General features: G+C 36.4%; 1 non-coding gene across 1 annotated transcript; it reads left to right on the top strand.

The window, feature by feature from the left end:
* The first annotated feature begins 2,917 nt into the window (after positions 1-2,917).
* On the top strand, positions 2,918-3,019 carry LOC132620548 (U6 spliceosomal RNA). The gene has a single exon (XR_009574992.1). It is a non-coding gene; the product is annotated as a U6 spliceosomal RNA (small nuclear RNA).
* The last annotated feature ends 7,074 nt before the right edge of the window (positions 3,020-10,093 follow it).

Below are 10,093 nucleotides of genomic sequence, written 5' to 3'. Positions count from 1 at the left end.
CCATATAATAATAGGAGATTCATACCTTAATCCTGATAATATCGCTATATCTTCACTTTTTTCACCTTAAACTTGAACACCACGCATCGCTATACGATTCTATACTCGCAACTATACGTTGCCTGGACCGGAATTCGGGAATTATAGCTGATTTAGGCTAGAATTTGGGTTTGGGAGTTGGGGAGCTTTCTAGAGAAATTTGGAATAATTTGGAAGAGGTTGGGCTGAAAAAGAGGGGGCAAGCCCCTTTTATATTGGTTCAAATTCGGGTCGGGTACTGTAGCAGTACTGTAACACGCGTTTCTGTTCTGTCAGCCGAACGTGTATCGTCCATAATTCTCTACTCCGACGTCCTATGAATGAGCGGTTTATTGTGTTGGAAACTAGACTCGACTAACTTCAGTTTAGGCTTTTAAAAAACCTTAAAACTCCTCATATACTTGGAGATATACCCCTCCAAAGTTGACCCACAATTCTGTCCAGAATTCTGCCAACCTTTTTTTCCAAATTTTTGACAAACTTATTTTCTTCGCTTTGCTTGGTCCCGGAATCTTCTAAAACTCTCCATGCATGATATTTATCATTAATAATACTTGATAATGGCCATGTCCTTTGGTTTCAAGGTTGTCCTTCCCGGTTACGACTTACGAGATCGTAATTCATCCTTTACTTCATTGTTAAAAACTTCCCATGGCTTGTACCTTCCAAAACTTCATGGAACGTCTCCGATACTCCATTAATATGGTGAAGTACGTGGCATGCTCATGCTATAAGAATGCAAGGTGTAACATCGACCCTCGTTTTGGGTCGTGACATTTTCTCACATGACCAATTATGTTGCACTTTTAAGAGTCGGCTTGCAAGTGGTTATACAACAGAAAGTCAAAGTATGATCGGACTATTGATTGCTATAAGACTCACGTGGTAGCCAATAAATAGTTTCCTCAATTAGTCAGCTTTAAAATCCCAAATACCTAGGGTTTCAACTACGGCACGTCAAATCAATTTCTCCCCAAATCAACTACGGGCTCTCATTCAACCCTCCTATCTCAACTGACCATTGATCTTCATGTAAAATATCAATCTTGACAACACATTCTTGAGAATCCCGTGTCTTGTTAGAGTTGTAATTACATTAATAATATTTGACAAAAGTACATATTAAATGACTAGGAATAACATGCAAAACACGTGTCGAGGAATAGTTCTTTAAGTAAAAATGAAAGATTTTGAAAATTTAAATCAGAACATGTGATGAGTTCATTCACGAAAACATTGTGTTAGGATTTTCACCATTATAGATTGCGAAACATAAACACTTTAATTGAAAACCCAACAAGACAGTAGGATCGTGGAAGGTAATGATTTTCACAAGACATAACATAACATTACATTAATCAGGAAAACATACCTGAATCCATAACGTTTTCTTAAAGTGTCATTAGTGAAAGTGATTAAACTTTCAGACAAATAGATTTCTTTCTTTTGCATTGCACCTTATCATGCTATATGATGGAAATAACTATGAATTGCAGTTCAGATGGGACCAATTTCTTATGGCTACTTTATACTCAAGTTATACAGAGAGTAGATATATATAACTAAGATACTATTTCTTGATGTGTAAGAATGAAGACTTAATGAGCTATTTATAGATAGGGGATGACTGGGCAAGCGTGATGCATACACGATGTAGGAGTGACTCATGTCACACATGCAATCCAGCTCATGCATGCGTGAAACATATAAGAAATGAAATTTCCACACCTTTTATGCATGTGTGATATGTGTCAGCCATGCAAACTAGTATTATGCATGTGCGCCATATGTCGACCATGCAATTCCCATGCCGTGCCTGCGTGCCAAGTGTCCACCATGCGTAGCACATGTCATGCAACATGACACATGTCACATTGACCAGTCATGCTAACACGTGTTATGTATTTCAGCTACTTAATCTACATGGACACCTTCGATCGTAAATAGCCACTTAAGTAACCACTTTCATCAAAGTGGGGAGTTATGTAATTGCCTTAAAAATTACTCCATAAATTATAGTCAATATTCTTTAATTAATACTTTTGTTTATTAAACCCAACTTAATCACATGGAACATATTTATTACACATTCGATTAAATTTTAACGACATAGAAAATATTCTCGTTGTTTTTCTTAAAGATGACACACACACAAAAGAAGAAACGACACAAAACACGTGATGAGATATTTGTGGCTATAAATAACATGACAATAAATATAAAAAATAGGTTTTAGTGTGTTTTTGAATCTGTGCTGCCTAATTGTTGTCTAAAGTTTTTGTCTTTCAGTAAATGACTATTTTTGTTCTATTCTTTTACGTCAGCTATTAACCCGTATTAGTAATTTTTCAAGAGAGTGTTTCCCTATCGTGAAGCATTCTGCTCTATGATGGTTTTGTTCCATATCATCGTTATTCTAGCTAAAGGTGAACCATGGTCAATGAAGGGACTGCAAAACCAAGCAGAATATGATGCATTTATGTCGTACAAACCCAATGAGGAGGACAATTTCAGTGGGGATTTGTCATTCGGTATTGTTCTTGAGAATATCGTCTCTCGTCAGAGTTTGAATTATATTAATATTGTTTTACAAAAGTACAAATTACATGACTACAAATACATGAGCAACACACGTATAAAGGAACTAGTTCTTTAAATAAAAAAGAAAGAATTATGAAAGTTGAAATTAAAACATGCGATTAGTTCATTCGAGGAAAGATTGGATAAAATTGAAATGATAAAGAATAGATTAACGTGGTTCTTGCTTAAAAATGACACAAACATATCAAGAAGCAGTTCAAAACATGTGATCAATAATAATGTGACATTAAATAAAAACTAAACGATTTTGAAAGTTGTAATCAAAATATTGTGATGAGTTCCTTTGGAGACAGCCAACAAATTGGAACGACATAGAGAATATTAGCGTGATCCTTTCTTAAGGATCACAGACACAAATCTAGAAATGGTGCAAAATGTTATATCCCGCATTTTGTACATTCGGATAATTCAAGATAATCGCGGAAAGTTAAGGACGAGGTTATATTTTTTATTTTCGTTGGGCACACAAGTTACTTAAGAGAAATCTTCATGTGGAAATGTTAAGAAAGGTTAGCGGTAAAAAAGGAATTTCACAAGATGGCTCATAAAAATATGGAGGAAGGCCAAGGGCAAATTTGGAATTTGGAAAATTATTTTTCATGAATTACAAAACAAAAAAAAAATGGGCTTGACTAAATTGGGCTAGGGTGGCCGGCCAAGGTGTTGGCCCAAGGCCCAAATGGGAGAAAAATAAATAAGTCCAAGAGGGGACTTATTAGTCATAATTCATAGAAGATTCAAGAAATTAGGAGAAGAAAAAAAAAAAGACAACAACAAAGGGCCATTCGGCCATGGGCATGGAAAATTAGCCCCTTGAAATCTTGATCAAAAAAATTATTTCTTCTAGTATTCCTACTAATTTGAGGGTCCTCTTCAACGTGGTATAATTATTATAGAAAGAAAGCTACTCTTGGTTGCAAGTTCATAATTCAAGACAAGAAGAAAATCAAGGGAAAAAGGTAAGAATTAGTCTTCTCTTATGTGTTATGGAAGGGTTGTGTATGTTGTAGTGTGTAGAAATAAATGAAATTCATGAAAATATGGATATAGTATGGTGGCCGTGTATGTATGTGGTGTGTAGGAACAATGGTTCAATTATTTTATTTAGTGTTTTAGTTGTTGTTGTTATGGATTCTATGTTGATAATGAAAAGTTGATGATTCTAGTCGAAGTTGTAATTGTTGGAAAATTGTTTTAGAAGTTAAGGTGAATTGAATATAGTGTTCTTGCAGATATGGAAAATAATGTTGTTAGTGTGTGAATTGTTGGTAAAGTTCATGAAATTGAAGAAACAAAATGTGTTGTTATTGTTCTTATTCCATTTGGAAGATTTCGGGTGGCATAGCATATGGGTTGGATTATTTGAATATTGTACGGATTGTTTGAAGTATTCTTGAATATTGTTTGAATGGCGTCGGATTAGTAATAGAATGTATGAGCAAATATGAATTGAACGTAAATGGAAAATCGTCAAAGTTTGTAGAAAGAAGTTGTGAACGTTGGAAGATGTTTTGAATTGATTGTCAATATTGTTGGAATAATTGTTGGCATTATTATTGATATTTTGGCCGAGTTAAATTCTCGGATTCGTTGTTGTATGTTTGGCCGAGTTGAATTCTCGGGGATGTTGCATTTACAGGAGAAATGCTGCCGAAATTTCTGTAGAATAAATGTTGGTTTAGAATTGGACTCTAACTGACTATGGCTAATGTTTGGCACATATGAATATTGTTGTAGATCTTGCGAAGCGAAAGACATAAGTTCGGACTAGCATAGAAAGCGGGCAAGGTATGTAAGGCTTAACCTTTTCTTCTTTGGCATGATCCTTATAAACTAAGTATGTAACGTATATATATGACTTCAGAAAGACCCTTATTCTTAGAGCCACTAGGATGACTAACGTTCTTGGCTTCCCATAAGCTGTTCCGTATGGTTTTGATATGTATCTATGATGTCTGACAATGTGTATCTATGATGTCCGAAGTTTGGCTAATATGTATCCGAATAGCGTTTGATAAACAAATGATATGACTATAGTTTTGACCTTCCAAATGTTAATACATTCGATTGTTCCATCGAGCCTTTGATATGTTTTGATATGTACATAAGATTCCAAAAGTTCCATTTGATTTGATCCATAACAATATCTAAAGGATTTTGACAGGATTATGGTTGTGATTTTCCAAAAATGGCTCCTGAAACGCTCATGGAACGTTCTGTACTTCAAAAGCTTGTAACTTTCCCATACTAACTCCGATTGACTTGAAACTTGTTTCTGAGCCATCAGATGTCGATAAGCACACTTGTCTAGTGAGTCTTGATTTACGTGTATATGGTTTCGCACTACTCTATTCGTGCAAGCCTCAGTATGTCCTTCACTGAGCCCGGGCCAGGATATGTTATCGTGTGTATTCCTCTGCATTGTTCACCGAGTCCCTCGTTAGAGGGCCGGGTATGGTATATGTATATGATTATGGCACCGAGTCCCATGATGAGCCGGGTACGGTATATGTGCACATGATTTCATTTACCGAGTCCCTTAATGGGCCGGGTACGATATGACTTCATTCACCGAGTCCCTCACTAGAGGGTTGGGTACGGTATGTATATGTATATGTATATGCATGCATGATGATACGAAGGCAGGATGACATGATTTTATCACCGAATCCCATAACGGGCCGGGTACGGTATATGTATACATGTTTTCATGATGACATAATGACATGATTTCATTCACCGAGTCCCAGGATGGGCCGGGTACGATATGTGATATGAGAATGTTTGATTCTGTTCCGTACTACACAGGTACAGACGTCCGTGTGAGTGACCCGACGGTGTAGGCTTCCTACTCTGCTACCTTGGAGTGCTCCCTTGCTCCGGAGCCCACACTTTTGGTACAGATCTTTCTGTGTACATGTTTATGTATGTGTATCTTCAGAGGTACGGCGAGGCCCTGTCCCGTCATATGATTCTGTTGTGCTTGTTAGAGGCCTGTAGACATATATGTGGGTCATGGGTCGCTATTGTTCGGTTACGTCTCTGGTTTGCGTCTAAGCGTCCCTATTTTCTATGACAGCCTTAACGGCTTGTATGTATATATGCTTATGTATATGCTTCGGATGATATGTTCCACGATAGCCTTAGCGGCTCTTGCATGATATGAATGTATATGCGACCGCTTCAGATTAATATCTGTGTAAATTAATAGATGTTGGATATGAATAAGATATGGACATGTCAATTTGGTAAGTAGGTGTGTGTGGGTGTCCAGCTAGGGCACCAGTCATGGCCCACGGGGTTGGGTCGTGACACAAAACATGTGTTAAGATATCTGTGGCTATAAATAACATAATATCTAAGATAAAAGAAAATTTTCAGTGTGGTTTTGCATCTGTCTTGCCTAATTGTTGTCTAAAGTTTTTATCTTATATGTAAATGGTAATCTATTTGATTATGTTTTTACGCCATCTACTAAACCGTATTAGTAATTTCTTCAGTAGAGTATTTCACCAAGGTGAAGCATTCTGCTCTATGATGGCTCTATACCTTATCATCGTTATTCTAGCAAAAGGTGAAACGTGTTTAAAGAAGGGACTACAAAATCAAGCCGAATATGATGATGTGTGTCCTACATTAAATACAACAGAAAGGACTTTAAGTTCCTTTGGAGAGATCTAACAAATTTGAAATCTTCATGATCACATTCTTTTGATGTTCCAAATGTTCCTACCATTTCAAGTAATCTAAGTAAACTAGTAATTTTAACATGCATATCTCATCACACAACTGTTACTTTATTCGAAGATTTTACATAAAAAGACGGTGAAATTCTTAAATATATAAAATAGTACTAATCAATACTTGACTTTCTCATGTTAGTGTTTCAATCTTCAACCAAGCATGTCTCCATCCCGACAATTTAGATTTAAGCCCATAAAATTAAAGGATATATTTTAAATTTCATCCACAAATGATTTCTTATACATCTATTTTTTACAATGATGATAAATAAACACAAGGTTAAATAATTTCTTCTGTTGGATTGTATTTACCACGCATATTTTCTCACATGACCAATTATATTGCACTTTTAAGAGTCCTACGAAATTTTGATTTGAAAATTTGTGTATCGGCTCGCAAGTGGTTATACAAGAGAAAGTCAAAGTTTGATGGGACAATTGATCACTACAAGGCTCACATGTTAGCCAATAAATAGTTCCCTCAAATAGTCCACTTTAAAATCCCAAAATCCTAGGGTTTCAACTACATCACGTCAAAATCAATTTCTCCCCAAATCAACTGGAATGTCCGGCTCTCGTTCAACCCTTCTATCTCAACTGACCATTGATTTTCATGTAAAATATCAATCTTGACAGCACGTTCCTGAAATGTCTGTAGCAGAAGTGATTAAACTTTCAGACAAACTGATTTCTCTCATTTGCATTGTACCTTTATCATGCTATTTGATGGAAATAACTATGAATTGCATTCTAGAGGGGACCAATTTCATAAGGCTACTTTATACTCCAGTTACACATAGAATAGATATATATAACTAAGATACTATTTTCTTGATGTGTAAGAATGAACACTTAATGAGCTATTTATAGATGGAGGACGATTGGGTAAGCATGATACAGGCACGATGTAGGAGTGACTCGTGTCACACATGAAAGACACCTCATGCATGCGTGAAACATATAAGAGATGCAGTTTTAACACCTTTTATGCATGAGCGACATGTTTCGGCCATGCAAACTAACATCATGCATGTGCGACACATGTCGGCCATGCTATTTCCACATTGTGCATGCATGCCAAGTATCCACTATGCATGGCGCATGTCATGCAACATGACAATTGTCACATTGACCAGTCATGCTAACACCTGTTACGTTTTTCAGCCACTTAATTGTACATGGACACCTCCGATCATAAATAGCAACTTAATTAACCACTTTCCATCAAAGTGGGGAATTACTTAATTGCCATAAAATTACTCCATAAATTATAATAAATATTCTTTAATTAATCCTTTTTTTAATTAAACCCAACTTAATCACATGGAACATATTTCTGACACATTAGATTAAACTAGAAAGACTTACAAAAGATTCACGTTGTTTTCTCTTAAAGATGACACACACAAATGGAGAAATGATACAAAACACATGATGAGATATATGTGGCTATAAATAACATGACTTTAAATATAAAAAATATGTTTTAGTGTGTTTTTGCCTCTGTGTCACCTAATTGATGTCTAATGTTTTTTTCTATTTACTAAATGACTATTTTTGTTCTATTCTTTTACGTTAGCTATTAATCCGTATTAGTATTTTATTTTGGAGTGTGTTTCACCATGGTGAACCATTCTGCTCTATGATGGTTCTATTCCATATCATCGTCATTCTGGCTAAAGGTGAACCATGTTCGATGAAGGGACTTCAAAACCAAGTATATATGATGCATTGATGTCCTACAAACCTAATGAGGAGGACGAGTTCAGTGGAGATTTGTCTTCCGGTTTCATTCTTGAGAATCCCGCCTGTCGTCAAAGTTTAAATATATTAATATTGTTTTACAAAAGTACAAACTACATGGCAAGGAATACAACACTTCTAGAAAAACTCGATGTCACCGCCCAACTTGGGGAATCGTGCCGGCACCTACCATTTCCCTCCTCCGTCGATGAACCCTTTCCCAAATCATTCGTTCAACTACAATAAATAAATCAAGGCAATGAGTATAAGTCTCAAACATAGATAATAATAAAGATAGTGAACAAGTGCGAAAATAATACATCAATCCCAAGGAATCTATCCAAGGTCGTACAAGAGCCACTACTGCACATACTATAAGTCTGAATATGAATACATGTCTAATAATGGAATACTATCTCAAAATAGCAAATAAGACAAGTAACTAAGAAGAGGCATCCGGGCAGCGAATCCATCCAATACTCACCCTGGAATACTCGTTAAAAGGCCTCGGGACTTAGTCACAGGGCGCAAAAGTCGATCCTGTCACAAACTCTGCACGCAGAAAGAATACACAGGTAGAATTAGTACAACAACACATACTGAGTAGGTATCATAGGCCAACAATAGTTAGAAAATCATATATAATGGAAAGAGACTGAAAACGTTGGCATGCTCACAATCAGAATAAACTCAACACAATTAAATTACCAAATCCAGTACCAAACCACCATGTCTAATCAATCACCTCAAGTCTGTTATAATTCCGATCCACATCTCAAGAACTTCTATCAATTACACGTATCACCAATAATAAATCAACAAGTTCAAAGCAATGCCAACAATAAGTATGAGATGAATGCATTGCATATGCAATGATACACACACACTTTGGGTGGAATATTTCATCGCCTCGACAGTCATGACCCATGGGGGACCGCTAAGTCCATGTCCCAGCTGTAGAACGCACAGCCCTATCCAATAGTTAGTGTTGCGGAACGTGCAGCCCGATCCTAGTTAGTGTTGTGGTACGTGCAACCCGATCCCAGTTGGTGTTGAGGTACGTGCAACCCGCTCCCAGTCAGTGTTGCGGCAAGCAACTTGATCCTAATATGTATACATGAATGAGTGAATGCATGATAATAGTAACAACAAGAATACACACACACACACACACACACATATATATATATAGTTCCTTTCGAACAATCCTCATTCATGAATAAATATGCTTTTCGACACACAAGTAATCACTAACCATCAACTCTCTAGAATCAATCACGTGGAGGCGAGCCAACAACTCATAATAAGCAACAACACAATGGAACACAATAAGGTAACAAGCCATAAATCACAACAATACCAACCTAAATCTTCCATCCCAACCTCATACCCGCAGCTTTACATGCTTTCTCTAACAATCACTAACTATACATATAATCCGCTAACCGAAGTCCAACCAAAAGCTAAGCCGTAACCTACCTGAAAAATCAAACAGAATCCTCGAATAGTCACACCATGGCCTTGCTTTTCCGTAACGCCTCCAAGTACTCAAAGTCTATCCGTAATAGAATTCTGTATAAAAAACCATAAATGATGACACCCATATTACTATACTTCTAGCTATGTCAAATTATAAACCAAAGAAATTGGGGAAACGGGCCTATGAGGGTAAAACAGGAAATTGAAAGATGGAACATGCAATTCAAACTCTAGGTGATCAAACCCGCTAATCATTTGCTAAAACAACTCAAGATTAAGCCTAATTCAGATTTAAAACAAAACCCCCAAATTTGGGTGTGAACCGTAATTTTTCAATCCTCAAATTAACCACTAATAATGGAAGAAATAAGCTTAACAACAAGGAATTCATCAAACTCTATGGTTGTTCAAGTTAATTTCACCATCAATTTCTATTTTAGAAGTCTAAACTCATTTCAAGAATTTTAACACAAGACTCATCTTATCTA

Source organism: Lycium barbarum, chromosome 11 (assembly GCF_019175385.1).
Source record: "Lycium barbarum isolate Lr01 chromosome 11, ASM1917538v2, whole genome shotgun sequence".
Taxonomy (NCBI): domain Eukaryota; kingdom Viridiplantae; phylum Streptophyta; class Magnoliopsida; order Solanales; family Solanaceae; genus Lycium; species Lycium barbarum.
The sequence above is the reverse complement of the archived record's forward strand: the minus strand, read 5'-3'. Positions and strand labels throughout refer to the sequence as shown.